Here is a 22,769-nt window from a genome sequence, read left to right as displayed (position 1 = left end):
TGTCTAGTGCACTCAAGAGGCACCTCCCAAGGACTGTTTAAAAGCCAGGGCATTGCAGAGATCCTATGGATCCATGACAGTGTGCCAGAGGTTAAGCCTTATGGGGAAAAGATATAAAACAAGAAAAGAATCTAAATGCGCGTTTACCATCGCTCCCTCTCAGTCTTCAGGGGAATCCCTGGTCCGTTCCAAAGTGTATTAAAACCTTCCAAAGGCTCACCTCTTGGTTATCAGGTCATGTCCATTTGTTAGAGGGTTTTCCCTTCACCCTCCCACTTCCCTGGTTCTTGTCACGCAGACAGCAAGCAGCGAAAGACCAGAAGTCTGAAGCACAGATAATGCGATGTTTATTAGGGTTATTTCCAAGCAAGCATATTCCACTGCCCTAATGAACTTACACCTAGAAAAATTAATTATGCAGCAGACAGAAACAATTAGAGAACCAGACTGATTAACAAGGTAAAAGTGGTGGCCATAAAGATAAAACAATACAGAAATGAGGGTTTCAGAACCACAACCATTGAGAAGTGATTTCTTGCCAGACAGGATGCTGTCAGACTAAGTTTTCATTAACCATCTTAAGATCTATTTCTTTATCTGGTGGTGATGGGCGCTATCAGGACAGGATCATCTTCCGAACAGCCCAATAGCACCTTATTTCAGTGTGACTGGTTTGGGATGTGAGGATGTGACCTTCGCTTCCCAGCTTATGGCTGCCCTGCTACTTAGCCAAAGGCCTTAGCCTAAGAACAAGGCCTCAGACTGTCACAGTGAGAGAAGGCCCAGACACAGGCAGACTGAGATTTTGATTCTTAGCTAGTTACAGGGGTATAAAGACAAAGTGATAAAAATATCCCTAAATTCTTAAACTATAGGCTTTACAGGCAGGCCCGAATATGTCTATTCTAACAGTGGGTTCTAGCCCTTCCCCCATTCTGTGTCTGTCTTGTGTATTTAGATCAGGGGTCGGCAACCTTTCAGAAGTGCTGTGCCGAGTCTTTATTTATTCACTCTAATTTAAGGTTCCGTGTGCCATAACACATTTTAATGTTTTTAGAAGGTCTCTTTCTATAAGTCTATAATATAGAACTAAACTATTGTTGTATGTAAAATAAATAAGGTTTTAAAATGTCTAAGAAGTTTAATTTAAAATTAAATTAAAATGCAGAGCCCCCCCCCTCGGACCAGGGGCCAGGACCCAGGCAGTGTGAGTGCCACTGAAAATCAGCTCGCTGCCGCAGGTTTCCTACCCCTGATTTAGATTGTAAATTCTTCAGGGCATGGGCCATCTACTATTCTCTGTTTGTACTTTGCCTAGCACAATGGGGACCCACTGTTAGTTGGTCCTTAGGCACTAAGGTAGTGAATATGATTTGTTATAATAGTAACTCTCCTGCCACTTTGAGCCAAGGAAGATGGCCTTGGGATGCGTAGCCTTATTTGGGGTGTGTTAGTAATGTTGATTTGATTTATCAACTTAATTTAATGTGTATTGTAATTATTTTAATTAATTACTAATAATACTTAATCATTTATATTAATTAATATGAGTTTAGGCTCGCCAATTTGTTTGATCAGAAGATAAAAGTTCGTGTTTCGAATCAGGTTCCACAGAATTGATAAAGGGACCTTCAAGGGTATGACAGGAAGCTCACACGGAGACAGATATAGTCATAAAGACTTTTTATTAAACTCAATGAAATAGTAAGTAAATTGTAAAACAGGTAGAATTACAGAGTTACAATTGTATTACTGTTATTCAAGAGATACATATGATGATACAATATTATGTGCTGCAAACTTTGGTTAATATTCACACCCTGTTTTGATAAACTGGCGTTGGCCTCACCTCTGGCGGTTCTGGTTTCACAGCTCTTGCAAGGGAAACTAATGTAAAGAGCTGTCAAAGCTACTTTGGAATTTATTTTTTAGCTCAACTAAATAATCTAACACACAAATTAAAATAAAGTTTAGAGAGACCAAGCTTAGCCGAGTTCCTTTTGAACTTAAAGTTTGAAAAGAAAATAAGTGCGGCCTATTACTGGTTAATAGCTGTCGAGATGGATAGCATGAATACGTAGTTGAAGATGGTGAAGTGTAGAGAAGGAGGAGGAGGTTGAGGTGCGGGTAAAAAGAGGTAGGTTACCTCTTTTATGGAAATAAATGCCGGAAATCCTTCCTCTTATGCCCAAATTTCAGTCTTCCCCATAGAAATGTTAGGATACGCTACTCCATAGGCTAGTATGTGTGTGCGTATGGATAGCAGGTATCTGCGCACTTGTGGGGTACTTGTTAAGTCTGTGAGTACAACTTTGAAAAATCCCTTTGCTATTCTTCATTGTCTGTTGATCTAGGTAAAGGGTCTTAGACCTAAGCGTAGGCACTTTATTTGGGTATAGGAAAAACAGTTCCTTTTCTGGGTAAAAGGGCACAGGATGTAGCTATGCTAACTTTTCTTTAGCTTAAATGCAGGTTTTGGCCTGTAGGTTTCTTGCATTACAGCCAAACATATTTTTAATATGAATTAATTAACCTATCACAATACTGTACTTATAAGAAAAGAGATATTGATGCAGGCAAGCAGATGAATCCTGAGGGCTACAGATGTTACTGCCTAAAAATGAGATGGGGTTAAAACTATGGAATATTCTTTGTGACAAGTATCCCACAAATTCCACTGACCTCCCTTGTTTTCTTTGCCTGCAGTAGGTTTCCAATTTCCAAACCTGATGTGATCTCGCAGCTGGACCGAGGGGAAGAACCGTGGGTCCCGGACCTCCAGGGCTCTGGGAAAGAAGTGATCCTGAGAGCTGCCTTCACAGGTGAGGACTTGGTTAAACAACTCAACAACTGCTTAGGAATGCAGGAAACATTTGGGATGCCCTACAAAGACCCTGTGAGCTCTTCAAGTTCAGGATTGTTCCCTGCAGATGTGGAATCATTATGGCAGATGTCACTCATGGCTTCCCTCCTATTCTGACTGACAACTGGCAGCAGGTCCCTCCCAAACTTTCCCTGAGAGTTATGGTGCAATGAGGACCCAGAACTGATGCCTTCCTCCCTTCTCTGTGGAAGGGCTTGGGAAAATCAGCACCTGATAAGTTTGATCTCTCCCATATATATTTTGGTTTGTTCATCCCTTTTCCATTCCTCTCTCTGACATTTCCTTTTTCTCAGGCACAGGGAGTGACCTATGTCTGGATTCTGTCTGTCTCCCATCCGGCGATGGGCTGGTGAGTGAGAACGAGGAGGAGAAACCCCAGCAGGAAGACACTGTGCAAGTAGATCCACATTGGATGTTATCAGGAAGATCCAAAGGGAATGTTTCCGGTGTTGTGCACTCCCAGAAAGCACAAAAGCCTGTGAGACTCAGCAGAGGCCAGAGGAAAATTACAGTAGCCACTCAGCCCTTATTCCACGCAACAGAATCAACCTGGAAGAGAGACGCTACATGTGCCATGAGTGCGGGAAAAGCTTCAATCGGTGCTCAAACCTTATCACACATCAGAGAATCCACACAGGGGAGACGCCCTACAGGTGCTCTGAGTGCGGGAAAAGCTTCGATCAGCGCTCAGACCTTATCAGACATGAGAGAATCCACACTGTGGAGACGCGCTACACGTGTTATGAGTGCGGGAAAAGCTTCAATCAGCGCTCAAACCTTATAACACATCAGAGAATCCACACAGGGGAGACGCCCTACAGGTGCTCTGAGTGCGGGAAAAGCTTCGGGCGGCGCTCTGACCTTATCACACATCAGAGAATCCACACAGGGGAGACACCCTACATGTGCTCTGAGTGCGGGAAAAGCTGGGCAGAGCTCACACCTTATCAGACATGAGAGAATCCACACAGGGGAGATGCCCTACACGTGCTCTGAGTGTGGGAAAAGCTTCAATCGGCGCTCACACCTTATCACACATCAGAGAATCCACACAGGGGAGACGCCCTACACGTGCTCTGAGTGCGGGAAAAGTTTCGGGCGGAGCTCTGACCTTATCACACATCAGAGAATCCACACAGGAGACGCCCTACACGTGCTCTGAGTGCGGGAAAAGCTTCAATCGGCGCTCTCACCTTATCAGACATGAGAGAATCCACACAGGGTGATGCCCACACATGCTCTGAGTGCGGGAAAAGCTTCAATCAGCACACAAGCCTTATTAGACATCAGAAAATCCACATGAGAGAGAACTGTTATAAATCCCTTGACTAGGGCTGGCCAAAGTTTGGTTTTTTTAATCACATTTGCTAATTCCCACATAGTGATTTTTGCACCATCTTCACCAAGGTCTCTCAGCTCCATCAGATCAGTTGCCTGCTTCTGCCTTTGCAGCTCACCCTTCTTTGGGTCAGTCCTGTGATCTTTTCTATCAACTCCTTTCCTTTGAGTCGTTGGAGTGTGTGTCCCTCCTGCCAGGAATGTTCATCAGCTCCAGGTGGGGGAGAGAGGTTTGATCCCAACAAGCTACACTGAGGCAAAAAGTACCTGTGCCTGACATCCACTAGGGCTGTACATGGCGGCTGCTTAAGTTAGTGATCTTGGTGTAACAAGACAATTATAGTTGTAGAGCAGATGCAGCCCAGGTGCAGTGGTTGGCATTAGCTTTCCCTTGACCTGACCTAAACTCCATCACTTCTCCTAGTCTAAACAAACCCTGAGCATCACGGTTATACTGTTCCCCCATTTCACAGCAATTGTTAGTCATCGAGTTCTCCCTTGGGGAACCAATTGTTTCATTCCCAGTTGCTCTGATGTTGCTTTAGGTTGTGCTGGGGAGCAGATATTTTTATTTTCCACACTTAAAATATATTGAACTATAACAAAGAGCAGGAACAGGGCAGGGTAGGGAAAAATGTCATTTCACCCATTGTAACAACAGACGTAGTTAGGGTAAGTCAGAGGATTCCCTTATTCCCATCACCATCCTCGTTCAATCCGTGCTAGAGCCTAAGAATCCTTTTCCTTTCCCCCGTTGTGGGATGGGAGACTTCCCAAAGTGCTCCCTGTGCTATAGCACATGGCTAAGCTCAGAGAATAAACCCGAAATAGCCCCTGAGCTTTGCTTTTGAATTCTGTGTTTCCGATTACTTCAAGCCAGGGCATTGTGATTATTTACCAGTTTCTCTAGCACTGTTCCTACCACTGTTTCTGTAACATATTTTGTTTTTGTGGGACAGGGTTGTTATTCCTTTGCTAACCCCAACCTGGAAGGCCAGGGTGTCTGTCTTCTCTGGCCCCTCCCCACAGACAAATCTGACAGGGTTGCACCTGCCAGGAGCAAACAAAAGCCCCACTGGTCACACACAAAGCAGATAGACACACACAAGATACAGAAGAAACTGAATTATTTGAGCTACCAACATTTCCACTTTCCCACGGCATGTTAGTTCTGAAGGTTGTTTTAATTTATTTTCTTGGAACCAGAAATGGGGAAAGAGACCCTGGAGTCAGTTGAATTACAGCAGGAAGGGATAAGTCTCATGATTTGTCACTAACCAAAGGCTTTGTGAACAGAGCGATAATGTTACTGAATGGTCTGGCTAACCCTGCAGTTAGAAACAATCAGCTCTATGGGTGGCAAATTGACAGAGGCTCTGCTGCTGATCATGAAATAGAAGCACATTACCTTTAAACAGCTGCTACTTCAGTGCCTCTGGAAGTACAGAAAACAATGATCTGTGTTAAAGGAAAGTTGCCATTTCTCAGAGCCCCAATTTCTATTGTGTGTGACAGGAAGGTTTGAATGTGTAGCAGGTAGTTTGGTCAAGCTTAGCTATTTTATGTGTGTAACAGGCTCCTGCCCACCTCCAGCAGAGGTTTCAATCACATACGATGGCAACTTACCGAATGTCACACAAATTAGTCCATCCCTCTCCATATTCAGTCTCTGACCGGAATGTTAGGATGAGGCAGAGAACTGGGAAAGTATCGCAGTAGGAATACATTAACAAGTGGGATTAATCAGAGCTGGGCTGCAGACAGAGCCTGTTCTAGAGCTGGTGAAGTGACAGGGACACACTCCCAGTAGTGCTGGCTCTGAAGTAACAGCAGAAGCAGATCGAAGAGAATGAGCTCATGGGCAGCTGCCCTGTCAGTGCATCACTCACCTGGCAGGTGTTACACAAAACACAGCACTTCCCCACCGCCACCACTTCATTATACTGTCCTTGGTGCTGTTTGTCCTTCAGGACTTTGTTCTCTCTGGGTGGTCCATGGTGATTCATAACAGAGCCATTAGGGAGCAGGAGTCATCCCAATGGAAATCTCTCCACTTCTTTCTCAGTGTTACCTTCTTAGCCCTGGCTTTGGAGATGACATTAGCCTTATCCTGTCTTGATTTTAGGTAGGATTGTGATCACCTTCTGGGGCTTGGCAGCTTAGAACTTTTGAGGGCTTTTCTCTGCCTTTTTGGTCCCCGCTGCAGTCAGTACATTCTAGACATGGGCATGGTGACCTTCCTGAGGATCTTGACAGCTTTGGCCAGCTTCTTGGTGGCTATTTTCCTGCTCACAGCCACTGTCTTCTTCTCATGCCTTGTCCTGGGGGCCCAGCCGTTGGCTGAATGTGAAGGAGCCCAAGTGCTGGTGACTTTAGCCTGCAGCAAGTTGCCTTTGCTCGTCAGACTCCTGAACTGCAGCTGGATGTGGTTCTTGTTCTTCTGCACAGCACAGCCCTGGAGAAGAGGGATCTGCAAATGTACATTCATATGATCCCTTTGTTTAATTGATGAAAACATAAACTAGACACTTAGAGGATTGGAACTGATTTCAGCTGATGGACAGGTTTGCTAGGTTTTTATGCATTTGGACAGCAAAATGTTGAGTGTTCACATTCATTTCAAGCATCCTTGTATAGTGGAGCTCCTGAACATAATGGAGAATGGTTTTTGTAAAGGAAAATCATGCCTCACGAATCTACTATAATTATTTGAGGGAGTCAACAAGCATGTGAATAAAGGTGATCCCGTGGATATAGAATACTTAGATTTTCAGAAAACCTTTGACAAGGTCTCTCCCCAAAGGCTCTGAAGCAAAATGGGATAAGATGGAAGATCCTCTCTGGGATAGGTAACTGGTTCAAAGGCAAGAACGAAAGGGTCTGATTTTCAGAATGGAGAGAGGTAAATAGTGGTGTCCCCCTCGGGTCTGTACTGGGACCAGCACTGTTCAACATACTCCTGAGTGATCTGGAAAAAGGGGTAAACAGTGAGGTGGAAACATTTGCAGATGATACTGTCAGAGTCTACCCTCACTTGAAACTGGGGGGTTTCAAGGTGAGGACCCGCATGTCTTCCCCCACCCCAAAATCCTAGGGTAGGTCTCCCTTTTGCTGCCACCACCTCGGTCAATTACGTGGGCCGGGACACCCCTGTTTTCCCCCTGTCTCCCTGAGAAGACACTCCCTGGGGAACACAGATCAACTCACAGAGGAGGAACCTCCCCCCTCCCTCTCTCCTAGCCACTGGGAAGATATACACCGAGTCAAATCCTTGACTCAACACAAAGAGGGACTTACCTCCCCCTCCCCTTCCCTAGTCCAGGAAAGAGATACCTGATTCAAACTGCTTGAATCAAACCCAAGAGGAACTATCTCTTCCCCCTCCCTTCTCTGCCCGGAGATAAGCTGTCTCACCACCGAGAGAGAATGTCTTAGCCCCTTCCCCTATATCCACAGTAGAAGGGATTTAATCAAATCTTTATAGAAAGAATTTATTAAAAGAAAAACAAGAAAATACAGAATCTCTATGAGTCCAAGCTGGACACTCATAGGGTATAACCTTGCTAAGTTCTGGAGAGACTCCTCTCTCTTCTCAGTACAACCAGTACAGGCAGAATTAAGAATAATCAATAACAAACACACAGAATTGCAAACATAGGATTATTAGATAATGACACAAAGTATCTTTCTAATACTCACTATCTTGACTAGAAGAAATTAGTTCAGAAAGGTAGAAACTTGTAGACTTGATTAAAACATCTGGACTCTTGTAACTCCAGACGGCTAAAGACAAAACACACAGGATCAGAGGGAAAAAGTTCCCTCCTAGAAATTTCAAATTCTCTTCCCTGATTGGTCCTCAGGTCAGGTGCCTACCAGGTACTATTTTTAACCCTTTACTAACTATTCATGACAGATACAAACCAACTCAAGTTAGTTACGTCCAAAAGAGAGTGTGAAGTGTGACAAAGGGATCTCACCAAAGTGAATGACTGGGCAGCAAAAAAGCAGATGAAATTCAATGTGGATCAATGCAAAGTAATGCACATGGGAAAACATGATCTCAATTCTACATCTAAACTGATGGGGTCTAAATTAGCTCTTACAACTTAAGAAAGAGATCTTGGAGTCACTGTGGATACTTCTCTGAAAACATCCACTCAATGTGCATTGGCAGTCAAAAAAGCGAACAAAATGTTGGGAAGTCATTAGGAAAGGGATGGCTAGCAAGACAGAAATATAATATTGCCTGTCTATAAATCTGTGGTAGGCCCACATCTTGAATACTGGAGCTGGTCTCCCATCTCAAAAAGATATATTGGAATTGGGAAAGGCACAGAAAAGGGCAACCAAAATGATTGGGGTGTGGAACAGCTTCCATGTGAGGTGAGATTAATAAGACTGAGGGGAGTTTTCAGCTTGGAAAAGAGATGACTAAGGCGGGGCTAGGATAGAGGTCTATAAAATGACGGGTTTGGAGAAAGTAAATAAGGAAGTATCAGAGGGGTAGCCGTGTTAGTCTGGCTCTGTAGGAAGTGCTATTTACTCATAACACAAGAACTGGGGTCACCTGATGAAATGAATAGAGAGCAGGTTTAAAATAAACCAAAGGAAGTATTTCTTCACCCAACACACAGTCAACCTGGGAAACATTGCCAGAGGATGCTGTGAGGGCCAAGACTATAACAGGGTGTACCAAAGAACTAGATAAGTTGATGGAGGATGGGTCCATCATTGGCTATTAGCCAGGATGGGCAGGGATACAAAACCATGCTCTTGAAGTGTCCCCAGCCTGTTTGCCGGAAGCTGGGACTGGGCGATGGGATGGATCGCTTGATGATTCCCTGTTCTGTTGATTCCCTCGCGGGCACCTGGCATTGGCCACTGTGGGAGGACAGGATTCTGGGCTGGCTGGACCATTGGTCTGATCCAGTCTGGCTGTTCTTATGACCAATAGAGGGCAGTCCTCGACAGCAATATTTATATTTGGTGCACTGAAAGGGCTAACTTTCCAAAGCTGACCCAAATGATCAGTGAAAGTGTTTTGGAGAAAAACACTAAACAGAAGAATGTAAATGAAAACTGGGAGCTATTGTTTAAGGAGCTTGTTAGATGGGGCATAAGCCACATTGCCTAATTAGCTGAGCTTGCAATGGCCTTCCACTCAACTCGCTGACATTTCTCCATCTGCAAATGTGGTAACTGTTTTAAAACCTAGATCCAATCAATTACAACATGTCAGGGAAGATTCTAGGCATCAATGGTCTGATCATTGGGTTGATGGCGGTAAACAAGAGATTCCCATAAGGCTCCCTCCCTCCCTCCCTCTTCCCAAGAGCCACCCTCATCCTCTCTCCCCTTTCTGCTCCCGCATCCTCTGCAAATTTTCAAAGACAGATGCCTCGTGACAGCCTTCGCTCTTGAGGAAGTTGCCTAGTGGTCAGGGTTTTGGTCCTTTGGGGTGGAAGGACGCAGCAGATAGTGGGGGAGCCCAGGGCCTCCATGGGCTCTGACCCAGGCCACTCTGAGGGCAACACTTCCTGCCACCTCACTATTGTCCAAAGTTTGCAGTTTGTCACAGGAAGCTCTGAACAGTGTCAGCTCACTGCTTGGCACCTCTTTGCAGCCGGGTATGGCATAGCAGCTCTCTCCTTCTTGGGGTGGCAGCTGTGTCTGTTACGCTGACAGATCCGGGTCAGTGACTTGTCGGTGGGTGGGATCGAACTGGGAACTCAGGAGCTTAGTGCGTGGGCCTCTACAGCATGAACTGAAAGCCACCTAGCTGCTAGCTAAGACTGTAGAAAAGACTCGTTTTATCTCTCCCTCTAAGTAATCCCGGTGCCACTAGCTGGGACGCCCCACCACACCCGGGAGGTGTGTGGGTTACATACTTCCCCTAGCTGAGGAAGCGCATCCGGAGCTTCGGAGAGTTCCCAGCTGTAATCCTGGACAACCCCTGTAACGATGCGGCCTCTGGCGGGACACTGCTGAGAGTATCAATTCAGGGCAAATTGCTTGGAGCAGGGCAGTCACAGCCCGAGGCTGGGTGCCCTTTACTATTAAAGCACGTCACAGCAGCCATGCCGGGAGAACTTTGGTTTTACCCCACTGGCCAATCGGACGTCATACAAGCAATTCCTCAGCTATTCCAGTTCCTTCTATCACCACTAGCCCCGCTCCTTATGGGGATGAATGGTTATGAAAACCGATACCCCAGTAAAAGAAAACGGGTTCTGTCAAAGGACCAAGCCCCAAATGCAGGTGAATAGATGAATCAGATCTTACCCACAAATCACGCTCTAGCAAATCCTTCAGCATGTAAAATCTAAAGGTTTATTCATAAAAAGTAAGAAATATGGATGAGAGCTAAAATTGTTAAAGGAATCAGTTACATCCAGTAATGGCAAAGTTCTTGGTTCAGGCTTGTAGCAGTGATGGAATAAACTGCAGGTTCAAATCAAGTCTCTGGAGTCCATCCACAGCTGGGATGGGTCATTCAGTCCTTTGTCTAGAGCTTCAGTTTGTAGCAAAGTCCTCCAGAGGTAGAAGCAGGACTGGAGATGAGGCATCAGCCTTTATAGTCTCTTGCCATGTGGTCTTTACTTTCTTTGTCGCAAGGACACTCGATCCAGCACGTGGCACAGAAAAACCTTCGAGTTCTGTCCATAGGCAGGTCCCTGCAGACCTTGCTGAGTCACAGAGTGTATCTGCCTTCTGTCAGTGGGTCGATTGTAGATGGTCCTTAGTGGGCCATCAAGGAGGCGAGGCAGAACTGACACCAACTTGTCTGGGGTGTTTCCCGGAAGCAAAGCACAAGTTTGAAATATGGGCAGCATAGAGCCAATATTCATAACGTCAACTACAAAAAATGATAGACATCTAGAGATAGCATCATTATAATCAGTCAATCAGAACCTCCACATAGACCCCTTACACAACAACCTTTCTACAATATTGGCTGCAAATAGAGAACAGTGGCCACGGTGATCTGTACCGTTACAGATTATGTCAGTAACATCACAGGAGGTGACACGGCATCAGTGAGACTGGGGTTTGGCTACACTTGCAGGTGTACAGTGCTGGGAGTTAAAGCTGTCTTCGTACAGCTGTAGGAAAGCGCTGCAGTGTGGCCACATTTGCAGCATTTGCAGTGGTGTTGGGAGTGGTGCATTATGGGCAGCTATCCCACAGAGCACCTCTTCCCATTCTGGTGCCATGGGTTGTGGGAAGGGTGCAGAGGGTGTGGATCATTCTGGTTCCTCTCCCAATGCCCTGTGATGCATCGCTTCACATCCCAGCAATCCCTGTTTTTCCGTCCATGTTTGGCGCCATCTTGCATCTTTCAACGTTTTCTGTGCAGCGCAATTCTGTGTTCCGTTTCGGTCTGCGGAAAGTGGAACCTGAACTGCTGAGGAGTTTGCTGACGAGTCTCGCCAGCACATCACATTTGGCAGTTGAGCTATTCCGTAAGAGCCCAAGTGACAGGGAGGAGTGCAACAATGATAGCGAAGTCGCATAACGCTGCATTTACACAAAATTGCTTGTAACATTCACAGACATGCTCAGCACCATGGAACGCCACTTTTGGGCTCAAGAAACAAGCACTGAGTGGTAGGATCACATTGTCATGGAAGTCTGGGATAATGAGCAGTGGCTGCAGAACTTTCGGATGAGAAAAGCCACTTTCATGGGACTGTGTGAGGAGCTCACCCCCACCCTGCAGCACAAGGACACAAGATTGAGATCTGCCCTGCCGGTGGACAGGGGCGGCTCTACAGTTTTGGCCGCCCCAAGCAGTCATGCGCGGGAGGTGCCCGGAGCGCGGAGCAGCGGACCTCCCGCGGGCATGACTGCAGAGGGTCCGCTGGTCCCGCGTGGCCCGGCTGGACCCCCCGCGGCTACGGACGGTTCGCGGATCCCGCGGCTCCGCGTGAGCTGCCGCAGTCATGCCTGTGGGAGGTCCAGCCGAGCCGCGGACGAGCGCTCCTCCGTAGTCATGCCTGCGGCAGGTCCGGTCGTCCCGGGCTCGGTGGACCTCCGCAGGCATGACTGCGGCAGGTCCGCCGGTGCAGCCTGCCGCCCCTAGATTTGGCGCCCTAGGCACCAGCTTGTTTTGCTGGTGCCTAGAGCCGCCCCTGCCGGTGGAGAAGCGGGTGGCTATTGCAATCTGGAAGCTGGCAACTCCTGACAGCTACTGATCTGTCGCAAACCAGTTTGAAGTGGGAAAGTCGACCGTTGGAATCGTGTTGATGCAAGTTTGCAGGGCCATTAATCGCATCCTGCTAAGAAGAACTGTGACTCTGGGGAAATGTGCAGGACATTGTGGATGGCTTTGCACAAATGGGCTTCCCTAACTGTGGAGGGGTGATAGATGGGACCCATATTCCTATTCTGGCACCACCCCACCTAGTATCTGGGTACGTTAATCGGAAGGGGTATTTCTCTATGGTTCTCCAGGCACTTGTGGATCACCGTGGGCATTTCTTTGACATTAACGCAGGCTGGCCCGTAAAGGTGCATGATGCACGCATCTTTGGAACAGTGGCCTGTTCAAGAAGCTGCAGGCCGGGACTTTTTCCCAGACCAGAGGATCACAGTAGGGGACGTCAAAATGCCCATTGTGATCCTGAGACCCGCTTACTGTTACTGCCTTGGCTCATGAAACCCTACACAGGGAGCCTTGACAGCAGCAAGGAACGGTTCAACTACAAGCTGAGCCAGTGCCGAATGACTGTAGAGTGTGCTTTTGGCCATTTAAAGGGGTGCTGGTGATCTCTGTATGGGAATCTGGACTTGGGGGAAAGCAGCATCCCTGCGGTTATATCCGTGTGCTGTACCCTTCATAATATTTATGAAGGGAAGGGTGAAAGATTCAATCAGGCATGGACCTCCAAGGTTCAAGTCCTGGAGGCTGAATTTGCACAGCCAGAGAGCAGGGCTACTAGAGAGGCCCAGCACAGGGCTGCAAGGATTAGAGATGCCTTGAGGGAGGAATTTGAGGCTGAAAACCAACAGTAATGTTTGGTGCCTTGCACAGGAGTGAAGTGCAGTGGTTACAATGTTAGTGGGAATCTGTGTTTGCTAAGCTGATTTGCAGTGCCTGTGTCTTTCCTGGGCTAAGGTATCTTTGACTTTATGCAATAATAAAGACTGTTTTCAAAGCCAAGAATTCATGTATTGAAAAGAAAATTACTTTATGGAAAGACACACAACTTTTTGGGAATCTGAAAGGGCAGGGGTGGGGTGGGGAACTGTACACTCACAGGTTTGAATATGTCCTGGCTGGAGTGCTGTGCAATGACTGCTGCACTCCAGGGTGGCTATACTGCATGGTGATGGGGGTTGAGTGCAGAGGGTAAGGGTCATAGTTCTCAGGGCTGGTTGGTGAACGTACAGGTGTTGGGGGCAGCTGGTGGTGATGAGAACCTCGATGTTGGGGAAGGGGGGTTGGAGCTAATATGGGGGCACAAGGGAAAGAGCTTTGGGACAAGGGGTGCAGGGGGGAACCAGGGGCGGTAGTGCTCTGCCTGCATGGCTACGAGAGCCTGGATAGAGTCCGCTTGGTGTTCCAGGATGCTTATCAGCCGCTCCGTGCTTTGCTTCCTGTGCGCTGCATTTTCCTTGCGGATCCTGCTTTCCCTCCTTCCACTTCTGCGCTTTTTGATTCTCTGTGAGAGGTTGGTGCATCACTTCGTGCAGCATGTCGTCTTTGCTTTTTCGCTGTCTCTGCCAGAGGTTTTGCAGTCTCTCAGCCAGTGATAACACGGACAGCCGAGATCTCAAGGTTGCATCTGTAAAGGCAAATGCAACACTTAACAGAGGCAGCATTGTTTATACCAGACAGAGTAATTCCCTGCACTTAAGGAGGGCACATACAGTCTTCACAATAACGTAATTTTCCCATCCCAAAGAGAGCGCACATAACCCACGGGAGCCCCGAAAGGGTGAGTAAGGGGGACTAATTGTTTCAGGGCTGTACTGTCCTCTGGGTTTCCGTGCCTTGGGAGAGCCAACAACTGCAGAGGGCACCTACACTGAACACTATCCCAACATTTCCACAGGAGTGTATCCTGGAAGATATCTCGCTGCTGCGGGTCACCTGGGAAGAGCGGGAGGGTCTTCTACTGCAATGTGGATTCCGCCCTGGCCCCTATGCAGCTTGCCTGTGTGCAGCAATGATCCCCCCACCCCTTGCGGACGCGTTAGCCTGACTGGGACAAGGACCACAGTGGCTCTCCCAATAAACATGCACAAGCGCATTGCCCACGCTCTGGATGAGACTTTTGATGAGATTACTGAGGCCGATTACATAGCGTGATAGACCACATCAGTGCGCTATTCTGCATCTAGGCATGCATGCATGCAGCCCTAACCCCTCCTCTACCTAAAAATTTCCATCCTGAAAATAAATGCCGCTTACTGGGAACCTGCTCCTCTGTTTGTCCTCCACGAAGTACCGGGTGCTGCGACTGGCTACCTTCCTCTTGGCTTGAGAAGAACTCCTGGCTGCTTTCCTCCTGGGACTCGGTGTCTCCCCACCCCAGTACCCTCACTCTCCTTTCCCCCTCCTCCCCTGCTCTGAAGTGTCCATCGTGGTTGTCGGATTGGCGGTGGGGTCACCCCAAGTATTGTGTCCAGCTCCTTGTAAAATCGGCAGGTCATGGGGCAGAGCCGAGCGCGGTTTCCATTGTGGGCTTTGCAGTAGGCACTCCGCAGCTCCTTCACTTTAACCCTGCACTGCAGCGCATCCCGGTCATGGCCCCTTTCCAGCATGGCCCTTGATATCTGCCCAAAGGTTTCGTAATTCCTACGGCTGGAGCACAGCTGGGCCTGCACAGCTTCCTCCCCACAAACACTGATGAGGTCCAGCAACTCGCCATTCTCCATGCTGGGGCTCATTTGCCACGTGGAGGCATGGTCACCTGGAAAGATTCACTGATTGCACTCCACACCTGGCTGAGCAAACAGGAAGGGGATTTTTTTAAATTCCCGGGGCATTAAAGGGTGGGTCTGACAGCTGGTCACCTGAGGCCAGGGCAGTAGAGTTCGAACTGGTGAGCAGAGTAGCTAGAACAGGCACTATGGGATAGTGCTGAATACTTCTGAAGGCCAATAACAGCGCTTTTGGTGGCCACAGTGGCGGGGCAGCACTGCATCAGCAGCGCTATAGTCTTTATTCCTCTTGTAGAAGTGGAGTACAGCCAGTGTTGTAGCCAGGGAGATACAGCGCTGTATGTGCCTTGCCAGTGTGGATGGTGAGTGAGTTACAGCGCTGTAAAGCCACCACCAGCGCTGCAACTCTCAAGTGTAGCCAAGCCCGAAGACTAGGTGCCTTTCTGGAATGTGTTTGCCCCAAAAGTAGCTATTGTGTCATACAGGAGGCCTGTGATATGCAGGGGGTCAGATTAGATGCTCTAATGGTCTCTTCTGACCATAAAGTTGACTAATTTCTGAAAAACTGAGTGTAGCACTGGGAGCAGCATCTGATGTTTTCCTGTCTAGCCGGCTTGCTGCCTAGAACGAACGCTCCTTGAGTGGGGTGATCCACAGGGAGTAGCTCAAACCTCCAAAGTGCCTGGCCAGGGGCAGGACATTGGCACAGCAAGGGAGGGGTGTGGCAGTGACATCACAAAGGCCTTTTGCAGGCCCTCAGACTATTGGTCAAAGGTGGTGGGGAGGTGGTGACCTCACAGAGAGATGCTGACATCAGCCAGGCAGGACAGGGGCGAGGGGCCAGGGAAACCTCAGAGACCCCTGTGGCTTTGCTTCAGCAAGTCTCCTTCTCCAGGTCTCTCTTTGAGGACTGAGAGAGTATTTGGGTTCAGGTACGTGAGCGCCGGGAGGAACCTCTTTTGAGTTTTCCCCTTCCCTTTTCCTGATTTTACTAGAAAACAGCCGTCCCTGTTTAGAAGGTAAGAGCCTCCTCGAGGTTTGAAACCTGTTCAGTCTGATCCATCTGGTGACAGTTGAATTCTACGCATGGAAAACACGAGCTTAAGGAGGCCAAATTTTATTCTGCACCTGGGATTTTGTCCCTTAGAATCACTGGGGACATTAGGGTTTGTCCTTTTTGTTTAATCTTTTCCTTCATCCCTCCCTCCCTCCTTTCTCTATGTCTCGTGCTTCTTTTGTCCTTTCACCTGTTCCCCTCCCAACACCAGAAGGTAGGTAGGTAGGTAGGTAGGTAGGGGTGTGTGTGTGTGTGTGTGTGTGTGTGTGTGTGTGTGTGTGTGTGTGTGTGTGTGTGTGTGTGTGTGTGTGTGTGTTTTGCAGGGGAGTGCTCGGCAGCTCCCACTGTGGGTGGTCCACCCAAAAATGTGCGGCTGAAATAGTGCTCGGGCAGTGATCCCCACCGGTGACCTGGACCATCCTTTGGGCTCTCTGGTGAGAACCCTCAGCCTCCCGTCCTCAGTCTCTACCCTGATTGGCTGAGCAGGGGGTTATTGACAGGGAGGAGACTCAGGTCCTTGTTCTCTTTTAAGACCAAGGAAATAAGTCATAACCAGTCATATGTTTGAATTTTGCTGCTTCTCTGCATTAATGGTCTCTGAGCAGGTCATGATTCTAACATTGCAGTTCTCCTCAAATACTTGCTGAATAATTACTGTGCACTGTTGGTCTGGAGCTCATCTGAGAGCACTTTATTCAGGTCATTCAATGGATGAAATTCAAGATCCGATGGTTAGTTTGAAAATCAGGGGTCTTGGGTCCTGTTCCCAGCTCTGCCACTGGCCGGCTGTGTGACCTAAGACAAGTCAATTCTCCTGTCTCAGCCTGAGCTTCTCCCTCTTTCAAGTAGGGATAATAATGATCCGCTCCTACCTACCTTACGGTATGTGGAGGCAGGGCTGGCTCTAGGTTTTTGCCTCCCAAGCAAAAAAATTTGTCTGCCCTCCCATCCCCCTGCTGCCCGAGCCCTGGGCTCTCCCCTCCCCACACCTGCACCCCCTGCCTCCCCAGCTCTGGGCCTCCCACCACTTTCACTCCCCTGCCAACCCAGCCCTGGGCTCTCCCCCACACACAGCCTGTGCTGCCCCAGCTCTCGACTCTCCCCTTCCCCCCTACCAGTGCTCCCCCACCCATACGCCCCCTGCTGCCCCAGCCCTGGGCTCCTCCCCGCACTTGCACCTACTTCCACCCCAGCCCTGGGTCACTGGTAACTTGCTCCCAGGTTAATAAAATAGAAAAAAGAGAGGATTGAATGTGTAACAGGGAGTTTGGTAAATCTTGGTTATTTTATTTTTTCAACAGGCTCCTGTCCACCTCCAGTAGAATTTTCAGTCCCAATGGCAACTTACTTACCAAATGTAATACAAACTAGTCCATGCCTCCCAAGTGGATGTGGTTCTTGTTCTTCTGCACATTGTAGCCTGTGGAGGCCAAGGACCTGCAAATGTGTCTTCATGTGCCTTTGTTTCATTGATGAAAACATAAACTAGACTCTTAGAGGATTGGAACTGATTTCAGCTGGGGGACATATTTGCTAGATTTTTATGCATTTGCACAGGAAAATGTTGAGTGTTTCCATTCATCCCTAGTCAGTGGAGCTCCTGAACATAATGGAAATGGATATGCAATTACTTTTTGTTGAAGGACCAGGCTTTTAAGGGGGCATTTGGATTTGAACCAAGGCCCGTTTGATCTGCAGTCAAACATTCTACCACTGAGCTATACCCCCTAACAATTACATTGGCAAGTCAGTGATCTCAAGGATCTTGAAACCTGAGAGTGGAGTTCGTTTCTTCCACACCAGTGTTGCTGTCTGTGCATCCCGGAGCTATAGGGTGATTGGGAAAGGCCCACAACTAGCTTGTCAGTATCAACAAAGGAGCAGCCGACATCAGGACCAATGAGACGTGCTGGTGGCCCATCAGGAAGAATCCACACTCCCAGAGACTTCTCGGCGAGGGCACGGTACACAATGGGGGCTACCTACCCGCCACATCCCAGCAAGGGTCTTTCTAGTCCCACTTCAGTGTTACCCAATTTCTAATAAGTCTTTGGCCCAGATTCCCTCCCTGAGCGGCACCATCACATACCTGGGCCCCCTGCTAGTGTTAATTCTGCCTTGAGCTGGGACCCAGCTTGGCAAAGAGCCTGCAGCCCTCTGTGCTGGGGGTGAGAGCAGCCCTGGCACTGGGCAGGGCATCCCTGAGGGAATGAACCCAATGTGCCCGTGAGGCCCTGATCCAGAACCTCTGCCAGGCAGCTTGTGCTGCTCGGGCGTCTCTAGTCTCCGGCGAGGATTCAAAGCTTCTCTGCTCCAGGAACCCCTGGGGAGGGGGCAGGGCTCCTGCAGGATAAATCTTCCTGCTGGCAGAGCTCGGTCCCCTCCTCATGGGCACAGGGCATTGCACACGGCACCCACCACATGCACACACCCCTTTGTGGGGAGAATCAGCTCTGGGATATTGGGGTCAACCCCCCCCCTCCTCCCTGCAAACCTTCTCCTGGCTTCAGTGAGGGAATGGGGGCGTGAGGGGCTAGTGCGGTAACAGCAGCAGCGTGGCCGTGGGGCTCGGCCGGTGGCTGGGGCCAGTCGCCTGAGCATGAACCCAGCCGACCCCAGGAGATGGACCCGGGTCACCAGCCCAACCCACCACGCGGCTGCTGCCGCTGCCCCGATAGTGCGTGAGCTCCACAGACCACGCTGGGAGAGCCCCCAGCTGCAGGGAGACGCCCTGAGTGCCTGGCAGGGCCCAGCTCCTGGCTGACCTGCACTGCTGGGGGCCAGGGGGCTGGGTGACAGGGGGGCGTTGGCTCTGGGGTGGGACTGTCACTTCCCCCCCTGCCAAGCCAACAGGATCACAGCAAACGAAACCAGCTCGGCCAGCAGGAGAAGAGTTCAGTCCAGGGCCTGGTGCATTCTGGGAGCAGGGGCGGTGCAGAGAAAGGGCAGATATGGGGCAGCTCTGAACACTCCACGCAGAACTGCCTGTCCTGTCCCGCAGCCCCTGTTACAGGGGGCTTTTCGCCATAGTTGTAATCAGGCCAATAAATTGAAACAAACCCCTGTTAAATCATTGCTCAGCCCGAGTCCTTCACCCACATTCCTTAGGGCATTGGGTGTTTCATTTCCTGCCTCAATTTCACACAAAGACACAATTTCCTTTGCACAGATCCATGAACAGCAAAACCTCCCTGTGTCTCTGGTCTGAGCCAGGGCGTTCGATTCCAGTGAACCCTTCTCTCCTGCAAAGCGATGGTCAGACAGAGGGGACATGGCCACCTTCACCTCTGACAGTGAGATATTGGCTCGGCTCTTTCTTTCTGCTGCTGTTGTTAGTCCATGAAACATCAAGGGTGGAATGCAAGGCTCAGTTCATGCCCCAGAGAAATCCTGCCACCTGCTATTGGAACGATGTGCTGGAGAGTTGAATGGGAAAGGGACTGTCTGAATTGTCAGAGTGGGGAATGAACAACAATCTACAGCAATGTCATTCACACAAACACACTCTCATCCTGCTACAGCCGGAGGAAATGGGCAGGAATTGTTGCTGTTCACCCAAGGAGACACTTACACTGATGCGCAGCCGTGAGTGTGCTGGGAAGCTGGTCTGCGCAAACAATTTGAAGTGACAATTCAGTGAGAACAGAATCATCATGCAATGACACAGGTATACATCAAGTAGATGTGACCGAGTGGTTAAAGTGATGGACTAGAAATCCTTTGGGGTCTCACCGCACAGGTTCAAATCCTGCCAACTACACAAGTACTGCGCTGTTGTTACTATTACTGTAGACTTAGTGTCTGAGCATCCAGAGTACAAACTGGAACCAGATCTACTTTCACTATCTCTACACTTAAATCGCTGCTGAGGCACTGCTATAGCACTATGGAGTAGATAGTGACTGGAGGATTTTCCATCCATGTAATAGCTACATGGACAGAACAGTTCCTCCTTTTCTTTAGCACTATCTAACCAGGGCTTAGGTCACCTTAACTGTGTGTGTGTGGGGTGGGGTGCTTCACACCCTGAGAGACGTCGCTCTGCCAGTTCAGTGCCCAGCGTACACCAGCCCTTAGATCCCTCTTGGTATTTCAATGCAGGCACTGACCTGTGAGAAGAAAACATCAGCTCACAAACACAGAGACTGAATTCCCCACATTTAATCTCGCTGCACTTTCCAGAAAGTCACAAAATTCAATTCATTCTTGCTAGGACAGAGAAAAAATAAGTGACGCTAAGTTTTTGGCTTGATTAAATAAAATTAAGTGTTTAATTAATATAGTAAAAATATGTCCTGATTCTTCTAACTAACACCACAGCATGAAATAGGAACAGAGACAAAGCTTGTCAGTGATGACTAATTTCACAAATGATCTTCCCATTATTAATTTCCACGCTGCCCCCATTTGAGGTCTGGGCATCGCCAGTGCCATTGCTCTGCATTCACCTTCCCCTTAGAATTGTTCTCGGACATTCGACGTCCTCTGCAGCATGAGGCTCGGGTCACTTGCTGGAGGATTCCCTGCACCGTGAAGTCTTTAAGCCACGATTTGAGGACTTCAATAACTCAGACGTAGGTCAGGGGTTTGTTACAGGAGTGGATGGGTGAGATTCTGTGGCCTGCATTGTGCAGGAGGTCAGACTAGATGATCATAATGGTCCCTTCTGACCTTAAGTCTATGAATCTATGAATCTATTCCCAAATTTGGAAAATTGTGCAGTTCAGAATGTGAATAGTGATGTCGTCTCCTTCCTGCACCTGCTCTACATTGCTCCACAGCAGCTTCTCCACCTGCAGTGTCACCCCAGCACTGCAGTGCAGCCGCCCAGGGTTCAGCAGGGGCCCCTGGCAAGGACCGTGGGTGCAGCTAACAGCCCAGTGTGCCTGGCAGTGAGGCAGCTGTAAAAAAGCAAACCCCCGTTCTAGAAGTACAGAGACTGAATTCCTCAACTTTAACATCATGACCCCCTGTAGAAAGCCACACGTGTCAGTTGTATTTTCACAGGGAGATGCAAAAATCAAGTGACACCAATTTTTAAGTTGAGTAAATAAAGTTGAGGAGATAGTTATTAACCTCCCAAAAATACACTAAAGATCCCTCAACATACCACCTGAAGGTGAAATATGAACAGAGACAAACCTTGTCAGCAAAGGCTCATTTCCCAAACGATCCTCAAAATGTTACTAATTCCCACCCTCCTCCACAGGAGCTCTGTGCAGTGTAACTGTTCTGCAGGCAGCTTCCCATTCAATGCTGTTGTGGGACATTCCCAGGCCTGGAAATGTACCAACGACAGAATTTGAAGATCAAACCTGGCTCCCCGCAGCAGGCGGGATTTGAGTGTTTTGTCCCTGTCACTTAGTCTGTGTCAATAGTACAGATGCCATGGGCAGGACTCCAGGCTCTGCTTGAGGGATCCTGGCACGGGGGCTGGGGGGGAGAGAAAGGATGGTAGATTCTGACCTGTGCTCTGTACAGGAGGTAATAAGTGAAGGGGGCATTTTTACTACTCCCTTCCTCAGTGTCCCCAGGGCTGCAATTCTACATTCCAGGGGCAAATGAGGTGGTGATGCCACTTGGTTAATGAAAACCAGTGCTCCAGGTGAGGCTTGAACTCACAACCTCAGCATAGCTCCTTCCAGCACTGCCCTATAAGTACTGTGCGCTAACCAATTGTGCCACTGGAGCACCTGTTAATTGTGATTCTCCAAGACCCCTAAGCTGATAAAGCCAAGGAGTGACCCCAAAACAGTCTCAGTGGAGTTGAGAGCAGGTAGCAACAAGTGTTGTACTCGGTGGTGTCGTGGAAAAATTGACCACGCCTTTGATTTTGGGTCAGACACACTGAGGCACTTTTATTATAGTACAAGCATGCATGCAGGGAGAGGGTTAAAACTCCCCTCTGCCTGTTACAAATTTTACCAAGCTTATAAAGTTTAAAACCGCAAATTAGCATTTACTTAAAATACCCTTATTTGGGAGTATCAGTTGTGACATTTGCAAGCTACTTCAGTTTTTTTCATACATGGTGTTTCCTTTTATTGTTTCTGGGCAGTTTTCGTTGGTAGTCTGCCTGCCTGTAAGACCCCTCCTTTGCGGTTGCATTGGATAAGGCTCAGCATTCTAGCTGAGCTTCCCTCAGTTCCCCTTTCTCTGGTTTCTTCATCACCCCCCCCCCTCATGCCCCTGATATAGACAGACAAGAATTGCAGAAGTTAACCTTTGTTCTATATAGCAATTGGGTTTTGCTAACAGACCTGGGCCTGAAAGGCAGGGGTTAGGATGCAGTTTGCTTCTGACCCTATGGGTGGGGGTCTGGATCTTAATTGTTAATAACGCCTTATTGTTTACCAAATTGCCCAATACAACTACTTCCAATAGAGTTGCACAGCAAGCCCCCTCCCAACTACATGTGCGCCCACCTACGTGCGGCTACATTGTACAAGACTCTTTATTAATTTTCCATTGCTAATATGCTGTTATACTAGGCCATGTTTCACAATTATCAGTAGGCGTTGGTTCCCCTTTTCTATAGGCCTCTTTAATTACGCCATATCATACTATTACAAATTTTCCACTTGGTCTATAGTAGCC

The 22,769-nt window shown here is 48.4% G+C and overlaps 2 non-coding genes and 1 pseudogene across 2 annotated transcripts; 1 reads left to right on the top strand and 2 right to left on the bottom strand.

Annotated features, from left to right (window-relative positions):
• LOC120375649 overlaps window positions 1–4,013 on the top strand; it is a 276,817-nt pseudogene extending 272,804 nt beyond the window's left edge.
• Window positions 4,014–17,828: 13,815 nt separating this feature from the next.
• TRNAC-GCA lies at window positions 17,829–17,900 on the bottom strand. Its single transcript has one exon. It is a non-coding gene; the product is annotated as a tRNA-Cys (tRNA).
• Window positions 17,901–21,769: 3,869 nt separating this feature from the next.
• TRNAI-UAU lies at window positions 21,770–21,863 on the bottom strand. Its single transcript has 2 exons — window positions 21,826–21,863; window positions 21,770–21,805 (listed from the first exon to the last, which is right to left on the bottom strand). It is a non-coding gene; the product is annotated as a tRNA-Ile (tRNA).
• Between the last annotated feature and the right edge of the window lie 906 nt (window positions 21,864–22,769).

Source organism: Mauremys reevesii, linkage group 12, assembly GCF_016161935.1.
Source record: "Mauremys reevesii isolate NIE-2019 linkage group 12, ASM1616193v1, whole genome shotgun sequence".
NCBI lineage: Eukaryota > Metazoa > Chordata > Testudines > Geoemydidae > Mauremys > Mauremys reevesii.
Note: the sequence above shows the minus strand (reverse complement) of the source record. Positions and strands in the feature narration are given on the sequence as shown.